The following is a 17,135-nucleotide window of genomic DNA, read 5'->3' on the forward strand; positions in this document are numbered from 1 at the left end:
AGCTGCCTGGGTCAAGAAAGGCATGTGTCTGCACTATCACACTTCCTTTTTGGATTTGACTTGGACCGGAACTATGGCAAGCATGCAGTCTGCCTCCCCGGCCCCAGTCAGCTCATGCTCGTCAGACTGAGCACAAACAAACGGGCTCAAAACCATCACATTGACCATCACTGTTCTCTGCCCATGTTTCTGCATCTGCAACTAAGCCCTTTCTCTTAATGTGCAGAAGTGTAGGATGTGTTAAAGTACACACCTCACAGTTCACTTTAATTTAGCAAAGTTTACTCATGTGACCATGCTTGAGGCAGCTAAAACAAAGTCCCTTGCTCCTCAAGAACTCCAGTTTCTTTTTGTGTGATTTACTTTTAAGTTTGTTACTAGTCTCTAAGATATTCTCGCCTTTACAGAAGAGACAGGCCAGTGTTGTGGTAGTTGGAGCTGTGTGTTCAGCTGGATCTGCATCTTTCTTTTGTTTATCCAACTTCACGGCACTTGTGGTGAAGGACTTCCTGTCTATACCTTTTTTCAGCTCTTTGTGATTACTTTGCTTGGTTGTGAACATTTTAGATGCAGTGCCATCTTTTATGTCACCAAAGACTGGATGAAGAGCAACTTTGGCTTGTTTGCTGATGAACTCAGCCAAATCCTTAAACTTGACTCTTCTATCACTATCCTCTTGTATGTTGCACACAACATTTCTCCATCTTTCACGCAGCTTGAATGGAAGTTTTGCCACTGTGGCTTTCAGATTTACAACATTGTCCAACTCCTCCATATAACTCACCTCAGTCATGGTGTTGCAGCAGGCTGTCAGGAAGAGTGAAAAGGCATTCAAAGCCTCTGCATCCTCTGGTTTGATGGGCGTCAATATCTTGTTTTTGTTTAAGAACAGCAGCCTTTGCTAGCAATGCAGCTCTTTCTACTTCAGCTTTGAGACGTGCAGCTCAAGCAGTGGACACTCTGCTCCCGACATCTGATGCAGGCTGTCTGCTCCTACAGCTATGGGCACCTGATGCCAATGATACACTGTCTGCCGGGTGCACCTCTGCAGCACATTCCTCAGCTTGTTTAGCACGTTCTTCAGCTGTCTCTATCCACGTTTCCACTTGTCGCATAAATCCACGAATGTGCATTAGCTTCGGCTCAAACCACAAACTTTGATCTTTTTCCAGCTCTTCTCCACACAGCAAGTGTGATAAAGCATCATTAGTCTTCCAAGATTCTCCTAGGGAGTCTTGATAATCTCAAGGTATGTCCCAATCCGCACACTTCTATACTTCGAACACTACATTTAAGTGCTTAGTGCGCTGACACAGAAATTTCAGTAAAAACTCAGTGCACTGAAAGTACCCAGATGCTGCCCTAAACTCGGCCAAAAATCTAGTGCGAAACGATGGACACTACACGCACTAAACGGACGCCATCTTGCTGACGTAGCGGAAGGGGAGGGACTTTCAACCAGTTTTTCAGAGCTGAATAATGGCAGCCACCGACTCAGCGGTACCGATGCAGGTGGAGGCTATTTTCTACTGTTGTAAGTATGAAGATATTTGATCATAATTCTAATATAAACTGCAGCATGCTTCTGATCTCTTCTATGGATCTGATCATTTGTTGGAGGCTGCACTAGAGTTAGCAACGTAAATGTTAGCAGTTTTTTTAGCCAATTTCGTGGATGTAGATGGGCTATAAGTGTTAAAAAAGATTAATGCTATAGGTTCTGTATGTTTATTCATGATTGTTGAACCTCCAGATTATGCACTGCGGGGTCTCTGGCATAAACGAAATGGTCCTTGATCTGAAAACTGATTAGGAAACACATATGGCAAGCCGTTTTAACATTTATTCAAAGCGCACTCCTCTCATTGTTCCCATTGGTAGATGTCTACATTACATTCTTCCTAGTCAAAATTACATTCTTACTAGTCAGAATTCTAATTAAAGATATCTTCAATCACATTTTTGCTTGCAGAAATTGAATTTTAAGATATCTGCAATTACAAATGTACTGGTAAGAACCGAATTTCAGATATGCACAAATCTGTACAAATTTTAGTTAGCCATTTTTAACATATATTAGCTTGACTGGATATGTATTTCAGATATCATTAATTCAATTATTCCTAGTCAAAATGAACATTTCAGATATCTAAAATGACATTCTTACTAGGACAAATGAACATTTCAGATATCTAAAATGACATTCTTACTAGGACAAATGACGTCACATTCCCCATTCATGTGTATTGCGTTTTTACTTGCAGCTATCCTAAATGACATTCCTCCTATCTAAAATAAACGTTCTAGGTATCTGAAACAGTATTCTCACTAGGAAAAACGAGAGTTTCTGATATCCAGAATCCAATTGTTTCTAGTTATAATTTTCATTTCAGATATTAGCAATGAAAAAACATTTCAGATAGCTACAAAATCATTTCTATTATCACAAATATATTTTGACTAGTAACAATGTCATTATAGATATCCACAATGGGATTTCTACTAGGAACAATGAAGTTGTGGATATCCATAACTGCATTTTTTCCTATCAGTCATGACAAGCCTTTTTTAACATTTAATAGCTAGGCAGATATCTGTAATTCTATTACTCCTAGTCAAAATGAACATTTCAGATATCTAAAATGACATTCTTACTAGGACAAATGAACATTTCAGATATCTAAAATGACATTCTTACTAGGACAAATGACGTCACGTTCTCCATTCATGTGTATTGCGTTTTTACTTCCAGCTATCCTAAATGACATTCCTCCTATCTAAAATAAACGTTCTGGATATCTGAAACAGAATTCTTACTAGGAAAAACGTGAGTTTCTGATATCCAGAATCCAATAGTTTCTAGTCATAATTTTCATTTCAGGTATCAAAAATCATTACTAAAACAAACTAATGTAATCACCTGCGTGTGACCCATAATGCTTAGCGGCTCACATTCCGTATTTAACACATTCAGCTTCGTTAACTCCGTTTTCTCCATGAGTTGTAATGGCATTAGCGGTCATTGACAAGAACAACCTAATTTAAAATCCGCCCTGTTTTTGGATTTTGGTAATTCCTTTTTTTTATTTTTCCTTCTGAATTGAAAGATGAAGACATGTTAACAGGCGGCCCGAAAGTTAGACTATTTCTTTCAAATTAAAAGCCTAGATTAACACGTAGCATCGTGGAAGCACATACTGCGTTGACTCATACAAAACAATGTGAATATGTTCGTTCGGGCAGACAGCGATCCCAAGATGATGACAATAATAATAATAATAATAATAATAAGATAATGATAGATAGATAGATAGATAGATAGATAGATAGATAGATAGATAGATAGATATCATAGCTATTATTCCTTGCTGGCTAAGTTACGTTGAACGTCTGGAATTTATCTGTGCCAAGCCGTCATATAACATGGTGACCAACTTAATCTGCCAAAGCGGAAAATCAGCATATTCATTCAGATTTTTCCAGTGGGTGGGTCATTTTGTGCAGTTTTCTCAATAGTAAATGTAAATGGAGTCTAGAAAAGTTGTTTTACCAGTACAGCGCAGGAAAACGTCTAATATTCTATTTCCTTACACAGCTGCTGTTACTGAATCACCACAAGGTGGCAGAATACATGAGGGAAATGGACTGGACTTTTGACAGGCTACACATACTGAATACTTTATTCCATGAGGGAATGCCAAAGATTGAACAATATACCATCCACTCCAATGTACAAAGGAAGCTGTTGCCACAGTTTCCACAACAGTGCCTGATAGTATGTAGCCTGAGTGAAATTAGGGTGTAATCAAGACCTGTTTCTATGTTTATATCACCACAGAATAAAACTATTTGTCATGTCAGTATTGATGAACGTTTAAAAGTCCATTTAATAATTTACTACACTAAAATGAAACTCCTGATTAAGTTAATACTTAAATTAACTGGCTTTCCCACAGGAATCCTGTTAATAACCAAAAACCCAACGGCTTGATTTTGATGGTGCACAAGCTCTTTAAGGTAGTTACCACTTGTATGGGAGATGATGTTAAATATGAAAGGCTGCTGGCAACAGCTGATGAAAACTAAGTGTATGCTGGTTTTACAGTGTATGCTAGTCTAACAGATGTAGCTGTCGAACGTATGCCGATCTGACAACGTATGCTAAACTGACAGAACATGGGCAGACAGACCAAGTGTTTGGGAGAGGACAAAATGGACAGAAGATAGAGGTGTACAGGAGGACATGGATGCTGAAGTGCTGCTTCAGTGCCATGATTATGATGTGAAACCAGAACCAGGAGCTTTAGGTACAGTGCACAAAATCATGGGGCTCAATATGTTTTTCAATTTTAAGGTTTGCCAGTTACCGTCATCTACTGACATTTTGGCATCACACTGAACAAAGAGCTGGTACACATCATCTGCCTCCAGTGCAAAAGCAGCTTCTGACAAGGCCACGGATCCACTGCATCGACCAGTAGGAATAGTTTATAATTCAAGTTTTTGGTTTAACTTTTAAAACAGCTTTCTGCCAAGTAGCCCTTGAAAACACTGTTTTTCATTTTAATAAAGTTAAAATTTTCTTTTAAATGACCACTATTCCTTCTTCACTTTACCAGAACCAATTTCTTCCAACAGTTGTTGAATAGTTCCAGTTCTTGGTGTACCTGTCTCTCGGTCTGGAGGAGAAAGATCTCAGTGACCGTTTCAAAGTTCATCAGTCCACTGTAAGCAGGATCATTACAACCTGGATCAATTCTTTGTACACTTGGCGAAGTTGGGATATGGATGTCTCCTGACATGATTAAAGCCACAATGCCAAATGTGTTTTGACAGTACTCTGACACCCCAGTAATTATTGACTTTACAGAGATGAAATGTCACATACCTTCATCTTTTCTCTTACAGAGTGAGATGTTTTTACAGTACAAATCCCACTCTGCCATGAAAGGAATCTGTCCCCACATGGTGCTATCAATCCTGCTTCTTTGTTGGATTCTGGCTCTATTAGTAACAAAGAATTGTTTAGGCAATCTGGCATTATCCAGCTTCTGGAAAAAGATATGGCCATTATGGAGAATTTTAGAATAGATGACCTGGTGCCCTTCAAAGTTTACAAACCACCTTTTCTCACTAAAAACTCGCAGCTATCACATGACGTGCTGTTCGCTCAAGACTTTGCATGGTTAAGGATAAAAGTGGAAAGAGCCAATAAGGAGAACAAATTATTTGACACCATCATCCCCTGAACCATTGCTGGCAGTGTCAACCAGCTTTTTGCAGTAACCTGCCTCCTGAGTAACTATGAAAACAAACCCCCGGTCAAAACTTGGGCCAAGGAACTGACAGCAGGTTAAGTTGCACATGGGGTGATCAGATAGCTCAGTGGTGCCCCACTAGTTTACAGAACAATAACATGTTTGAAAATGCCATTTAGACAGGGACTTCTGTTTCTAATGATAAGTAATCTGTCACTTTAAATTTTAGTTGCAGATGTGATGGCCAGACCAGTGGTAGCACCCTGCTGCCGCAGTCTGATTGGATGAGACACCTGCGCTGCAGAGTGGGTGATGACTTCACCTAATTGCCCAAAATGCAGAGACAGCATCTTTGTGGACCTGCAGTTTCATCTAACAGGATTGGAGGATGTGATAGACATCCTCCAGCCTGTCATCAGGGGATAGAGTTTCGTTGTTTTTATCTCAACTGGTGCTTTTGCTGCTCAGTTATAAAGTTATGGTTAAGTTGGGGTCGCTGTCTGCCCGAACGAACATATTCATATTGTTTTGTATGAGTCAACACAGTATGTGCTTGCACGATGCTACGTGTTAATCTAGGCTTTTAATTTGAAAGAAATATTCTAACTTCCGGGCCACCTGTTAACATGTCTTCATCTTACATGGGCTTTATGCGCAGTCTCTTCCTGGTCACGATTAGAGTGCCTCTAGAGAGAGAGTGGCGCCATCTCCGTTCACTGCAATGGTTCAGTTTTTTCACAACAATGGCGGCGTATGGAGCCCCTCAAAAGTTCCCGGAAGTTAGCAAAAGCTAAGCGACGGTCAATGTATTTCAATGGAGCAGATTGTCGGAGCTACACTTCTTCAAGGTAAGATGTTTTAATAGTCATATTTCCATATCAGTTGTGCATCTAAATCAACTTGACATGAGTAATTAAATATGTTGATGGATTGTCACCATCTAGATTAATATATTTAGAGATTATAAACCGATAAAAGTTTATGCTAGCACACTGATAGCAGCAGATGCCACAGGCTGATGAATGTAAATTCTGTTCGTCAATATAAATTGATCCAACGCCGTTGATAGCGAGGTTAATGTGTAGGGAGAGCGATTGTAGTTACATTTTTATTTAATTTTAATGTATTTATAAGGCTGTGGAATTATGGACAAAGATATGAAGATGATTCTGTATGTGGGTCATAATGTGTGACCACCGCATTTCACACATTTAACACTATAGGCCAGGCCAATAATTACACCGTTCATTTTACATAATAACTAGAAAGTGAGCTGTTTTGTCGAATAGTACAGCCCATACAATTATACAATATTAGGGCTGTCATTTGATATTGCAGGGTGAAAAGTTCAGTCATATATATTCACTATATATTATACTATTATATATTAATTATGTTGTATTATCAGTTCTGGGGTTGCCTGACGTTAACTGGGATACTGTTCTTCTTCACCTTCCTGGTTTGGCCACTTTTAAGTGTTGTCTGTCTCCTTGGACAGTTTCCTGTCTTTTTTTCTATATTCTGCAACCTCAACCATATAAATCTCCCTGTGATGTGTTTAATTTAAAAATAAACTTCCCAATGATATGGTCTTTGAAAATGTGTAAATGCATTGTTTTAATATGATTGCCTCACATATTTTTTTGTTTTCACAGTCCCTGATGGTGGTCAAATGTATCCTGCTGACTTTGGCCATCCATATTTTCCTTCTGTCCCTGTCTTTGGGGAAGCCATACATACGCACGCCTTTCTCTGAGCGATTGGAGCATCCCCATGCAGCACAGCATACCATGGTGAAGACTGTATTCAAGGATAGCAGAGAAAAGAAATGGCTAGACATGCTGATCTAGTCGAGTTTTATTGTAAAGGAATTCTTTTAGGTATTAAATGCATTTGGAAAACAAAGGGTGTTTGTCTGATTTATTATGTATATGTAGGGAGTAAGTCTTGGGATAGTTAACAAATAGTGATAGAAAGCCATGTATTTTCCATGAATTGAACTCAAAATTTTATTTATTTGCCATTGATTTTCTGTAAGAACACATTATATTGTGAGTCCAGACTTGTGTAGTTATCAGTCTGCCTCAGTCAAAATAAGTCTTAAGACTTAAAAGCAATTCACACAAGTAGATACTAATAAGTAAGAATAGATAACCCATTTATTTGAAATGAATTGGGGATCTAAATTTTATTTATTGGATATAGATTTCCTGTAAGAACAGTTATCATTATGCTGTGAGCCTAGATTTATTGTGTAGTCACTTGATAAATCATTGTCGTCACCTGTTGGTATGCCTCAGTCTGAAAGATAAAGTTAAAAAAAACAGAAAATATTACGATTTACATTGCTGTTGATGTCAAACAGGTTTAGTAAAACTTTGATGATTCATATCAATGAACACAACTATAAAAATATTGCAAAGCAAAGCCTTCATTGATCATTATTTACCAATTATCGTAGTTTTCCTATTATTTTGTATTGGCCGCCAAGCACTTCCTGGAACTTTTGGAGGCTACATGGACCACGTGATCGGCAAGCGTTTTGAGCTTCCGGTGGCGCCACTCTCTCTCTAGAGGCACACTAGTCACGATAAGCCAGCCCAACTACTTCCGGTTGACAGCTGCCAAAGCGGTTAATATGGTGTTTTTTACCCGTTGTCTTCAAGACTTGCCTCCATCAACGTGGACGATGTCCACAGGATTTTCCAGAAGCATACGGCGACGTCCGCAAGCAAGCGGATTAAAGGCTTTAAGTTGTATATCACCAACTTTATACACGATTATGAAGGTAAGTGTTTCGCTAACAGTGGTAGCTCGAAGGTAGCATCATAAGAAGACAGGCAGCTAGTCAACGTGTTAATGTGATTAGGACACTGTGTAGTAAGAACAATAAATATTAGGCTCACATTTTACACAGGAATATATTTGGTCTGTTTTTGACATATAGTAATGCTTTGCTACTTATATTGTGTGTTCTTTGGTTAGCACCATTTGCTAATAAGTCACTACTGCTTCTCTTCCTCAGTTTCCGACAAGAGTGAGACAGAAGTGACAGTGAGGGCAAACTGCTTCAGATCCATGAATAAGAGCCAGAAGCCGCATTCATTGAGTGTAGTGTATTAAATATGACCTCAAACGGCAGTTAGTTGCAGTACTGGGTTTTGATGCTGCTGTAATTTTTGCTGTTAATGTCTGTCGTTCAGAGGCATTTTCTACTCTGGTTTATTAATGTGATGGGAACTATGTAGCTCTACATTTATTGTCAGGAGTTTTTTTTTTTTTTTTTTTTTTTTCATTTAGACGAAATAAGGGGAAACGATGCATATTAATGAACATTCAGTCAAATGTAAATATAGCTCAAGGCTAATTTCATCTGTAGACCCCCTGGCAGGTTAATGGTACTACAGAAATGCACACTAGACAAAAATAATTCAGTATTTTATATCTATTCAGTATTTTAACATATAAGAATATTTGGCTAAAACATATAACAAGTTTAACAACTTTAGTTTCTGTGTTTTATAAGTCATACCAGTTTTAGGGCTATCATTCACTGCATGGATATAAAAACACTTCACATGGTACTGTTTCTATCAACTTCTTTTCCAGGTGGTTCTCAAAGACACTAAGCCTGTTGAGCTGCTGACGTACCAGTGTTCATGTGTTGCTGGGCTTGCCCTGTGCAATCATGTTGCAGCCTTGCTGTATCAGTCTGCTGATTACAGCCAGAAGGGACTTACAGCTGTACCCCCAACACAAAGCTGCACACATTCTGAACAGCAGTGGCACAAACCTCGTACTCAGGTGAAAAATCCAAATCTTTTAACATAATGTTGTTAGTTACACACATACAAAAACATCATCTTTAACTTTTACATTTCTTTACAGGGCTTCAAACCTGGTCCGACCAATCAGATGGTGATAGTATCAGCAAGACCCAAAGAAAGAAGACTGGCTGAAGGAATCCGGTAATACATTACACATAGAATAGTTCATTTATTTTCCTTTGTCTGTTTCATTGAATTTCCCTTTATAAGCATGCACACATGCACACTCTTCTTCTTAAAGCACACAGCTTGTTAACAGTGAGGCACAAGAGAAGGCATAGATGCAGTGAGTACATAGTACATGATAGATGATAGATGATACCAAACCAACAAGCAGCGTGAACAACTTCTTAAGAATAAAGTCTACTCCAAAGTTTGGCAGGTCAGAAGGTTAAACTGAATTGATCTCATAAAATATTTGACTGAACATGTAAAACAATTACGCTGTGTTGTAATTGCAGGAGTAATTTATACAAAGCAGCCTCAAACCTGACCTGCGAGCTCCCAGACATGACTGTGCTTCACCTGAACGAGGCCTATGAACAGATGCCAAGGGACACTGCTCCACTTATAACCACCATGGGGTTTTCAGGGGCTATACCACTGGTGGACAGTGCCTTTGGCAAAGTTCAAGAAGGAAGTGTCCTCTCCTATCTCCTCCCAGCATGGAGCCCACCTAAAACGTGTTTGCATTCCACTGCAACACCACGACCATCTGTACCTCCCTCCAATTACTTCTTGGGCCCCACCAAGTGCTGCTTTGTACTGAGCCATCATCAGCAACTCCACATGATGTCTCTGGAAACATCACATGACATGGCCCACCGAACGGAGGAGAGCACAAGGCAGCAAAGCTCTCTGCAGGAATGGCACCTCTTAAGGAAGCTGCGTGTGACATCCTCTAGATTTAGGTATGTGCACTTTTCACCCAACAGGATATATAGTTGTAAACAAACATGATGATCCTGTCGGAATAAGAAACTGTGTTAAATATGATTTTGTTTTTAAAACTTTGCCTTCATATAAACATCTTTTTCAGAAACCGCAGCCTAGCAGACCTTATGCATTTTGGTTTTAATAATAGTATAGTGTTTATATATATATATATATAATTGTACTGTTTAATTATATACTGTTTATCCATGTGATGTGCTTCAGAGACGTTTGCCATGTGAGAGGACAGTCATCGGCAGAAAGCTTGGCCGTTCGAATCTCCCGGTCAGGCTACAAAACTGCCGACATGAAGAGAGGCTTCGAGCTGGAGCCTAAGACAATAGAGGAGTATTGTCTGGCGAGGGACGTCAACCACTACCCATGTGGCTTCATCATTCATCCCGATGCGCCGTGGCTTAGGGCTTCACCAGATGGTCTGATCTACGACCCAAAAGCTGAACCTGCATTTGGACTGGTAGAGGTGAAGTGTCCTAATGTCAGAAGCTATGTCGACTGCACTTACCTCAGGGTCTCTGATGACATACTTCAGTTAAAAAAATCACATGCCTACTACTGGCAGGTGCAGGGGCAACTTTTATTAAGTGGATTTGAATGGTGCGACTTTGTAGTCTACACTGAGGATGACCTGTTCATTTAGAGGATTTACAGGGATGATGAAGTTCTACAAGCTATAAAAGAGAAAACTGATTACTTTTACTTTTACTTTTATCTGTCCATGCTTTTGGCATGAAAATTATGATGCTTGCACTGCTTGTAAATAGAGGTGGGTAGTAACGTGGTACATTTACTCCATTACATTAACTTGGGTAAGGTTTTACAAAAAATGTACTTTTTATAGTAGTTTTAAAACGGTGTGCTTTTTACTTTCACTCAATTATACTTATAAAGAACGAACACTACTTTTACTCCATTACAATTGCATGCATTCCACTTGTTGCTTATTTTTTTGGCCATTTATTAATATGAATCAGTTTTCTTACACGACTTCCACATGACCATCTCAGAAAACAAACATACTGTGCTGGTGGCTACGTCAGTTTTATGAAGACTGTTTTAATGTGATGGATGTTTTATTCATGTTCATTGTTTTCATCACTTTCAGTTATTGATTTTTAGTTAAAAAGAATATATCTGATGTTGTTGTCAGTATTTTAGTAGTTTTTTTCAATAAGTACTTTTTAGTCTAACTAGAGTAATTATTTGGATGACTAGCTTTGACTTTTACTTGAGTCATATTTTTCTCATGTAACAGTACTATTATTTCAGAATTTTTGGCTTCTCTACCCACCTCTGCTTGTAAATAACAAATAAACACAAAACAATTAAAATTCCACCGTTTGTGTCCCAAAGGAAGGCTGTGAGATCGCCTTTTTTATTGCATCAACATGTTTAAAACAGCAATAACAATATCACATTCAATGACTAACTATTCTACAATAATCACTTGCAATGTCAGATTTGATTGTTCTACTTTGCCCAAGCCTTAACCAAGGGGCCATTTTCGTAGTTCAGCAGGAGACATGCAACAACGTACAGTTGATTAATGTTACCAAACATATTCAAAGGAATGACTGAATCCAATAACTTGTGTTCTTTCAATCTTCCAATCACACGCTCCACATGCACTCTGAGGTGTGCGATTGCCTGCGTTTCCCTGACCTCACTCTCAGGCATTTGATGTCTTCCTGAAAGAAATGCAGGTCTGTACATCTTACAGGGCACACAGTTGTCCATCAGGAAGCCTCTGTCCACCATGATCGCTGAGTCTGGACGGAGAAGCTTGCAAAGACCTGATTCCACAAACAGCTGCTTGTCGCTGATCGAACCAGCATAGAGGGGAGAAACAAAGGTCACTGGACCATGTGGTGCTATACCAGTCATTCCTTTCAGGGTGCAGTGGGACTTGTAGTTTGAGTAGACCTCACTCTGTAGCAAGGGAGAAGAAGGGGTTTGGCACCTCAGCTCAGTGCAGTCCAGAACCACAGTGGTGTCAGCATAGTCTCTGAACTCTACAGGTAGGTACTCCCGGATCCTCTCTTGTGTCATCCAGATTCTCTGTGCACCCAGAACAGAAAGCAAAAAATTGCTCCATGTGAGAATTATTCTGCTCACAGTAGATTGGTGGATTTGATAGCGGTCAGCCAGGTCCCTCTGCTTCAGTCCAAGGGCCAGGTAGTTCAGGAACATCTCATCTATTGGGTGTAGAGCCTGTCCCTGTGAAACACACAAGATAAGAAATAAATGGTTGGCTGTACTACTTTATTGTGCTCTAGTTGGAAAATCACATAATTACAAATAAGGCCTACCGTGGGAGCACTCAGTCGTCCAGCATCATCAGCAGTTAAGCTGGTCGCTCGGACCATGTATTTCAGTGATGGTTGAATGACCTGCCAAAACCGCATCAGGTGGTCATAAGATGCAAACCTGGAAACAGATGGAGGCCTAACTTCACCTGAGGGACATTCCATTTTGTTTTATTCATTATTTTGAAAATTACCATAAGCAGGACAAATGTTAACCAAACTACATTAGTCAGATATTCAGTCATTTTTTTCCCCACACGCTGTGTAAATTTTTTTTAGATAGACATTTATTTATGCCTCAGTGGGGTAATTCATAGTGCTGTAGACAGCTGTACAATTTCACAGTAAACAAGTAAAACAAATATGAATAGATAAACAAGTTGTGTATACAAATATATATATACAACTAGAATATAAATACATCAACACTGCTGCGAACAGGCCTAATTGTGGAGTCTGACAGCAGAGGGGAGGAAGGACCTGCTGTATCTCTCCATTGATGATGCTTTTGGTGTTCTTGACCTTCATCTGCGATCTGAAGTAAACCTTCCTGCTACAAGCAACCACCTGTTAGACCGGGGTCTTATTAATTTGTATTTCAGAATACGTTTTTAATTTCCATGTTCATGGAGTCTAACAAGTAAACCAGTCTATCCAAATATAAGAAGACAACCCTTCATTTCCCCTTGATGTTTCACTCTCAGCGGATATCTGCATCTGATCATCCACCTGGCTGCTTAGTACCTGCAGATTCTACAGGTGAAGCTCCTGCAAACTTCAGTTATACTGAGGGGTTACCTTATGAAATAAATGCTTAACATTTTCACAGTACAGGGCAGCCCCTTTCACCCTGCTGCTGTCAGACCTTACAATCAGACCTGCTTGAAAACAATATACCATCTCCTGTGCTATAACTCAGGTCTTTAATTTTCACCAATATAAAAAATAAAATAATGGAGCTCCTCTTGTGACACTGTATTATTATTATTATTAAGAAGAATAGACTATGCATTATGTAGCGTGGCTATGTATTATTATTATTATTATTGTCATTGCTGTTATCGTTATTATTATCACTTTATTTCTAAAGAGGGGCTCCATATAACTGGTCTAAAAGTATAAGATAACTAACAAATGTACTTACCGGGTGAAAAAACGAATGTCCACATCGGACCCATCAAATCGCTGTATCCCGAAACGTGACAGGAACATCTGCTCCAGCTGCTGCCTTAGTGGAGCGACTTCCTCTCGTAGCCTCTGCTTTTCCTCCAGCACACTGTCCACAACGGCAGGATCCGGACCCACGCAGTAGTCGTGATCGTGTGCACAATCTGGTTCCCCAGTTTCCACATTCTCTGGTTCTCTAGCTGTGCGTTCCCACACAGAAAGTCTTCTCTCACCAAGAGAAAAGTTGTTCCACGGAAATAAAAGTGGAACGGCGCCGGGTCTCAGCGCCTCCTCTTGCCTTCCTTACTCGGCTCTTTGACATCTTGCGCTGTAAAGTGTCGACTGCATACACGGGTGTGTGGAGTGATGATGAGATTATCCCTTCTGATGTTCACGATCCATCTCATCCGTTGTTGATCCTCCGAGGGAAACGTGTGGAAACTGATTGTTGAATTGTATTTAGCTGACGAGGTACACAATGGAACACAGCAGTGTTCAGCTGTCGACCTTTCACGCCGCTGAAACTTGTGTGCCTGCTTCATCTCACGTTATATATTATACCATTATAGTAATACACTCTTCTATAAACAACTATACAACCTGTTGTCTCGAATATTAACAATATCTTATCCCTTTGTTTCCCTCAGTGTTCAAATCTACAGCCACAACGTTACCATAGCTTTAACCGGAAGCGTTTTTACTGGCGTGTCGTGAACCGGAAGTTAAAAAACAGCACCGTGCATAAAGCCCATTCAGAAGGAAAAATAAAAAAAAAAGGAATTACCAAAATCCAAAAACAGGGCAGATTTTAAATTAGGTTGTTCTTGTCAATGACCGCTAATGCCATTACAACTCATGGAGAAAACGGAGTTAACGAAGCTGAATGTGTTAAATACGGAATGTGAGCCGCTAAGCATTATGGGTCACACGCGGGTGATTACATTAGTTTGTTTTAGTAATTATTTTTGATACCTGAAATGAAAATTATGACTAGAAACTATTGGATTCTGGATATCAGAAACTCATGTTTTTCCTAGTAAGAATTCTGTTTCAGATATCCAGAATGTTTATTTTAGATAGGAGGAATGTCATTTAGGATAGCTGGAAGTAAAAACGCAATACACATGAATGGAGAACTTGACGTCATTTGTCCTAGTAAGAATGTCATTTTAGATATCTGAAATGTCCATTTTGACTAGGAAGAATTGAAATACAGATATCTGAAATACATATCCCGTTTACCTAATAAATGTCAAAATGGCTTGCCATAAAGACCGCTGGTTAGAGAACCGGCCTGTTTCCATGGTACCGCTGACTAAGCCGTAGCTGATTGTACATCACTTTAGATAAGCATCTGCAAAGTACCCATAAAGTACATATATATATATTAATGTTTGCTTTTATATAAACTGCCATTGTGTGTTCACCGTAGGTCACTGTGGCATCAAACCACCGAGCCAGCAGTAGCTCTGAAGCGTTTACCACCTGCGGGCTAGGACGCTGCTGTGGAGAAGAAGAGGTGGCAAGAGAGAAATGTTTTAATAAAAAGTTTAAATAAAATGTTTTCTGCATCCCAGTTTTAGCGTCTTCATTACTGCATTTCATATTTTAAATGATGGTTTCTAGTAGAATCGGTTTCCTGTTGCAGACGTGAAGGTATCAGTGTAAACACCAATGAAAACACATGTATAATTTAAAATACTTTAAGTCAGTGAAGATTTCTTTGCTTATTTAAAAGCTGTTTTATTAGTGTTTTAAATTGCACTTTATACTAACAGGTATGGGGGAGACATGCAAAGACACATGAACGTGTGCTGATGGTTTCTATTGTTATCTACTTAGATAGATTAATACAGTGGAGGCCACGGTTCTTTGTTTCACTAATGAGGCCTTTTAAAAGGCATTTAATAGTATAAAAGTATGATGACATGTAAACACGTATGTTAACGTGATTTTGGATTTTGGAAGAACTTGGACGGATTGTCCTAAAAAAAAGTATATTAATGGAGCGGCGCTGCTATTAGGCAGCATGTAGGAGGGACCTTAAAATAAATAAGCATACGTTCTAATTCATGTGCAGCCCGAGGAGGATCCTGCGTTGGATGCGACAAAGTTTACAGGTGGGGTTAAGTAAGGAGTAAACAAAGTAAAATCAAGAGTTGGAAATTCATTCTGTAAATTAAGGCAGCAGAAGAATCACCGTCAAAAGCTGATACGTCACTACCAGTAAGTTCAAAACGTTAGAGCTCAATTTGGTTCAGCACTTACCCACGATGGTGTTACTACAGAAGGTAGAGCTTAGTGCAAACTACACACTACCTTCCAGTGCACTCATGTAAGTGTGCGGTTTGAGACACACTCTCAGTGTAACTTCTGCTTCACTGTGTTTACGTTAGCATCTTCTTCCATTAGCCGTTAGATCACATTAGCCTGGCCAGTTAGATGACCCAATTTAGCTTTTTTTGATTGAATTAATCAGGAAATCTTTTCTTCGACAGCCTTCTTTGTCATTTTCTGTTCTCTTTTTCCACGAGCTAGCTCATTACGGACTTCTTCCATACCATGAAGTTCTCAGATTTAACACAGGTAACTCGCTCTGCTTACCATGTGTCTCCACTTTTCCTCTACTCCCTGCCGCAGGAGTCCAAAATCCAAATGTTTTTCATAACGAGCTGCCACAACACCGCTGCAGATGCAGTCCACAGTTTCCATAAATGTTTTCCACCATTGGGAAGAAAGAAGGGTTTTTCTGACTTTAATGTAGGTTCTCCATTAAAACCTATCTCCATAAAAATGTGTCTTCCACAAAAAACTGTCTTTTTTGTTGTTTATTAAACGATGCATTAACATGCACAGAACTTCAGTATTTTACCACAACTTAACTCATATTAACACGGTCAGAAAAACCGTGAGCTCTCCTACCTAAACAGTTACAATAACTTATACGTGCAATAGTGAACTGGGAATCTGTACCACCTCTACTGTGTGCAATGCTTGTTTATATTATTTTATTTAACTTATCTTATTATTATTTATTGCATTCTATTTATGCTTTTCTTGCACCTTATTGCCTCTATTTTACTTTATACCTGTATATATTATATCTTGTGCTCATCCTGCTTTACTGTTGGTGTTGTATTGCTGCTGGTACCCAAATTTGGCTGAGGACTCTCCAAAGGGATTAATAAAGTATTTCTATTCTATTCTATTCTATTCTATTCTATTCTACCCCTCATGTTTTCCAGCCCAAATTAATAACAACACTTTACGCTGACTTGTCATAAGCTGCTGCAAACCTTAAAGGTACAGGCTCCCATTATCTGTTCCTCTTATTCCAACACTTATCTGACTCAACACAAATATCTGAACCAAAGTTAAATGATAGTGCAAATAAAACCCCAGCAACAAATATTACTGAGTTATTCTTAAATGTAATCAAATATTGAAACTAGGATTAACTCAAACATACTTGTTAACTGAAATTACAGCAAAGCACATAGGTGATGTATGTGGCACCCATATGTGTGTGTATTTATATATATATATATATATATAGAGAGAGAGAGAGAGATCGCCCCATTCAAATCCTCTACCAAGATTGCCCAGTGCCTGGATGAGGGGGTCCA

General features: G+C 39.1%; 2 long non-coding RNA genes across 2 annotated transcripts; one reads left to right on the forward strand and one right to left on the reverse strand.

The window, feature by feature from the left end:
• Positions 1-2,933: 2,933 nt before the first annotated feature.
• LOC121640763 lies at positions 2,934-5,937 on the reverse strand. Its single transcript, XR_006010570.1, has 3 exons — positions 5,900-5,937; positions 4,668-4,671; positions 2,934-3,095 (listed from the first exon to the last, which is right to left on the reverse strand). It is a non-coding gene; the product is annotated as an uncharacterized LOC121640763 (long non-coding RNA).
• Positions 5,938-9,027: 3,090 nt separating this feature from the next.
• On the forward strand, positions 9,028-9,612 carry LOC121640762. The gene is made up of 3 exons (XR_006010569.1): positions 9,028-9,062; positions 9,147-9,226; positions 9,547-9,612. It is a non-coding gene; the product is annotated as an uncharacterized LOC121640762 (long non-coding RNA).
• The last annotated feature ends 7,523 nt before the right edge of the window (positions 9,613-17,135 follow it).

Source organism: Melanotaenia boesemani, chromosome 5 (genome assembly GCF_017639745.1).
Source record: "Melanotaenia boesemani isolate fMelBoe1 chromosome 5, fMelBoe1.pri, whole genome shotgun sequence".
Classification (NCBI taxonomy): Eukaryota; Metazoa; Chordata; class Actinopteri; order Atheriniformes; family Melanotaeniidae; genus Melanotaenia; species Melanotaenia boesemani.